Here is a 5,000-nt window from a genome sequence, read left to right on the forward strand (position 1 = left end):
CTCTCTGTCAGCTGTCCAGTTTGATCTGTTTCACATAGACGTATCCCATTCCAGGACTATTATCTGGAGCTGGACTTCTGTATCTGCACTCTTCTTCATGGCTCTGTTCCTTACCCCACACTCATAGGTCCTTCTTGTTCAGGTTCACTGAGCACTGCAAATGCATCACCAGGCAAATTGAACATAAAAACAGCCAAAGAAGTGAATTTGTGCGCTGTTTTCTCGTTAAGATTTTATGTGTGTGTGTGAGAGAGAGAGGGGGAGAGAGAGAGAAAGAGAGTGTGTGGGTGTGAGTGTGTGAGTGTGTGAGTGTGTGTGTGTGTGTGTGTGAGAGAGAGAGAAAGAGAGTTTGTGAGTGTAAGTAAACCAAGCTGAGTACTTTAGTACTTTTCTTTATAAGGAAAGATAAAGCATATTTACCACATGATGTTGATCATGATGTCCTGTACATACACTGAAATAATCTCCAGTATTATGTAAAGAAACCATTTATGGTCCATTTCCTAATAACAAATGGAGTGAACTTCTTACTGAGCATTGATTAGCATACACTCATCCAATCAGCTGTTAGGTCAAAGGTCATGAAGTGCTGATGAGCACTAACGTTGTGTCCTCTTCCTGTTGAGCCTTGCCTTCCTGTGTGAGTGTTGCCGGTCTGGGTGTTTACCCAGCTTGTAACAGTGAGACAGGTAATCAGCTTGACTCGGAACAAGACCTCACAGCTTTGAAGAAGATCTTGGCCACTTCAACTTGACAAGTACTGGAGCAGTCTGTTAACCTCAGGCACTTAACATGTGTGTCTGAAAAGGATACACAGGATTGGCATAGCATGCTTTGGTCAGTGCTTTCCTTAGGATGGGTACAGCATAAACCTGTTTAATGCCCTATATATAATGGGTATAGCATGCCCTGTTTAATGTCCTGTATATAATGGGTATAGCATGCCCTATTTGATGCCCTGTATATGATGGGTATAGAATGTCCTATTTGATGCCTGTATATGATTGGTACAGCATGCCAGGTGCATTGTGGGATTGTGGATGGCCCTGTAATGGAAGGGAGATAGTGATAGTGCCCCCCAGAGGAATGTGGTGGCCCAGTGAAACTAGTCTGACTCAGACAGGTTTGATGTGATCTGTCTCAGGCACGTCCCCTCAAGCCTGGAGAGGCCTGCTCAGACAAAACAACACAACACAGAACAGAGGAGCAGAGGAGCAGAGGGAGGGAGGGGGGAAGTGTGGATTTGTGTGTCTGTGTGTGTGTGTGTGTGTGTGTGTGTGTGTGTGTGTGTGTGTGTGTGTGTGAGAGAGTGAGTGAACTAGTGAGTGAGAGAAAGAAAGAGAGAGAGACAGGTTGAGGTATGTCCTGTGTGTGTGTTTCTGAGTGTGTGTGTGTGTGTGTGTCTGTGTGTGTTTCTGAGTGTGTGGGCTCATTACTGGAGTGTTTACCTTTCTGCAGAGGAAGTACCTGTCAATGCCATCAGCGCTGGGTGTAGCCGGGAGGCCTCTCTTGTCTGTCAGGTCACTGGGTCCTTCCGTCTATGTGTGTGTGCACGCGTCTGTGTGTGTGTGTGTGTGTGTGTGTGTGTTTGTTGTGCTGCTCAGACATGTTCCGGAGATTTATAAGTTGAGTGTGACATGCAGCACGCAGCAGGGGCACATCCCACTGTTCTTTGCCAAAACAGAAAGTGATGCGTTCCTCAGACACTGGGGGCCGAACAATACCCAGCCAAAGGCCACAGATTGGGTCCTCATTAGGATGGCCCCCAGTGTGTGTGTGGAGGATATGGTGTTTGTATCTGTTTCTTGAGCTTGTGTACGTGTGCAAGGTGGTGTGTGTGTGTGTGTGTGTGTGTGTGTGTGTGTGTGTGTGTGTGTGTGTGTGTGTGTGTGTTTTAAAGGACAGTGTTTTCTCTGAAGAAGCTGTGTGACTGCTGTCACTGCTAGACAGCACAGTACAAATGTATTCACCCCCAGTAGCCCCCCAGTCCCTTGTGTATAGATGCTAACTGTGCTGCTTTTGGATCACGCCTTGAATAATGCACACAGCATGTGGACACGAGAAGTAGTCATCTTTTAGTCACCACCACAAACACTAATTAGATATTTAACTCACTCGGGAATGAACATGAATGCATTCACACACACACACACACACACACACACACACACACACACACACACACACACACACAGACACAGACACAGACACAGACACAGACACAGACACACACCACACACACACACACACACACACACACACACACACACACACACACACACACACACACACACACACACACACACTAACTGCTTTGATGCTAGAAATGGTACTGTGCATCCCAGACAAATGATTCCTTGTGCCTGGCACTCCAAGGACATGGACATTTTCTTTGTATTATTATTATTTGTTCTGAAGTTCTTTATAATCAGTACATCCAATATGGCTATATTTGAACGTATCAGTTTAATCACAGTCTAGGTGTACACAATTGAAAAGAAAATGCTATCATAACACTTGATTTGAAATATTTCTCATTTCATGTACCCTAGGGACAACCCTTGAAATGAAAACATTTTGTTTTGCTATTCAAAAATGCAGTCTATTCAGACTATTCTATTATCCACAAAATATCACACTATCAAATTGACCCCAGTATTTAAAACAAATTCTTTAAAAGGTATTGAAACAGCCAGCAGTGAATTACCCTAGGGTATACCACTGTTCAAACACACTATTTACAATAGTTCCACCCAACCACCACCATCGCTAAGACCATCATTGCTGCCAGGTTGACCCCAGGCTTCCTCCTGTCCCTGGACACCACCACAGATGCTGTAGGCACTAGACTCAAATGCTGGGAAGATGACGTGACTCTTGTTTTCCCTACTTTTCACAAGATGTGCAGATGAATTATATGTGTCTACTTTATAAATATATTTGTAAAATCGGGATCCTCTACATTATCCTCAGTACCCTCCTTATCCACCTGTTATTCATTATCGCTGCCATTAATCACGATCACTGAGGCATGTCACAAGGGCCTTCATTATCAGTGTATTACTGTGAATATATCTGATTGACACTGACTTCCTATCAGCAGGTCTATAACCTACTGAATGTATAACAAACCTTTTGTATTCTCTCATTTACCTTCTTTTTATATGCTTGCACCAACCCCGTTTATGTGTGTGTGTGAATGTGTGTATTTATGTGGGTGTGGGTGTGTGTGTGTGTGTGTGTGTGTGTGTGTGTGTGTGTGTGTGTGTGTGTGTGTGTGTGTGTGTGTGTGTGTGTGTGTGTGCATCCATGTCTGGGTCTGGGTCTGGGTTGAGTCATGCATGCCGTTCTGGGCTTAAGAAGCTCTTAACCGCTCCTGTCCATCTTGCTGGATATTCTGAAGTTGTGGTCATGTGAGGCTTTGCTGTGCTGTATTAGCATTGCAGCTGTATCACATTTTCTCTCTCTCTGTTTCTTTCTCTCTCTTTTATGCTCACACACAAACACACACACACACACAGTCTCACATACAGAGAGAGAGAAAGAGAGAGAGAGAGATAGAGCAAGAGAGAAAGAGAGAGAGTGTGAGAGAGCGCACACCTAGACAGATGGCATCTCAATCTCAACCCACTGATCAACTCCATCTGTATTCCACAGCATTCAAACCCACACTCCAGTTTCCCAAGCAAGTCCTAGCCTGAAGTGCGGCCAGTCAGCAGGGACGTTTGCCTGAGTTGACCTCCCTCTCCCTCTTTCTCACACTGCGCTAAGCTCCATGTCTGGCAACCGAGCTGGGAAACAACCACAGTGTGTTTTCTCTCACACCCCACTCCACACCAGTGCAGTCGGTCATCCACTGCTCAAGCTGATCAAGTGCTTAAGGTGTGTGTGTGTGTGTGTGTGTGTGTGTGTGTGTGTGTGTGTGTGTGTGTGTGTGTTTGTGTGGCAGTAATCTGTGTTTTAGTGTGTAATCATAAAATTAAAGCTGTTTTTGTCTCATTGTTAATTTAATTGTTTTAATGTACTGGTGTGTGCATGTTTGCCTCCCTCTCTCTCTCTCTCTTTCTGTCTCTCTCTCTATCTCTCTCTTTCTGTCTCTCTCTGTGTCTCTCTCTCTGTCTCTGCGCAAGTGTGTGTGAGGTGTGGGGGCTCTACTTCTCCTTTTTTATCAGGATCGGTTCAGTGGGAATGAGACATTAGAGAGTATAAAATATGACACAATACTTTTGTGAAATAAGTCACTTGTAAGGTCTATGACTATGAAAGACTATAAATCAGAAAAAAGGGAGAAGATAGATATTTCACAAGCTGATGTAACCTACAGAAACCCCCGAAGCTCACAGCTGGGGTAAAGATATTCACACACACCTGCACGCGCGCACACACACACACACACACACACACACACACACACACACACACACACACACACACACACAAACACACACACACACACACACACACACACACACACACACACTCACATTCATACACAGACCTGCGGTGAATTTAAAACAAATGGTAATTCCATTTGCACATCCACATGCTGAATTATGACCTCCCTGCTGAAAATTCATGACTTAGAAATATATTTAGCCCAAAAAAGTAATGCTTGCTTGTGTAACGTGGTTAATAATGCTTCAACTTGCCTTTGTACCAGAGATGTATATACGTGTATTTTGGTTTAATGTTTTGTCACTTGTGCATTGTGTTGTTGCCTTTAAGGGAATAACGCACGTTATGTTCTTCCCAGTTTAACATCAATTCTGTCATGATATCAATGTATAAGCACCTAGAGGAGTTTAGACATGGACAAAGACTTTTGTACAATGGTAGATTCATATTCATTATATATGTTCGATGAACCATTGCATGTAGGCTATGTTGCTAGCTAAGTAAGCCAACGATCAAGCTATGTGTGTGTGTGTGTGTGTGTGTGTGTGTGTGTGTGTGTGTGTGTGAGTGTGTGGTAACAGAAGTGTTTCTATAGTTCTAATATC

At 43.9% G+C, this 5,000-nt stretch overlaps 1 long non-coding RNA gene across 1 annotated transcript in view; it reads left to right on the top strand.

Annotated features, from left to right (window-relative positions):
- Positions 1-4,414, top strand: part of LOC116222402 — a 74,661-nt gene extending 70,247 nt beyond the window's left edge. The window contains exon 5 of the long non-coding RNA XR_004164628.2: positions 3,658-4,414. This is a non-coding gene — a long non-coding RNA (uncharacterized LOC116222402). The remainder of the gene's footprint in view (positions 1-3,657) is intronic.
- The last annotated feature ends 586 nt before the right edge of the window (positions 4,415-5,000 follow it).

Source organism: Clupea harengus, chromosome 11 (genome assembly GCF_900700415.2).
Source record: "Clupea harengus chromosome 11, Ch_v2.0.2, whole genome shotgun sequence".
Taxonomy (NCBI): domain Eukaryota; kingdom Metazoa; phylum Chordata; class Actinopteri; order Clupeiformes; family Clupeidae; genus Clupea; species Clupea harengus.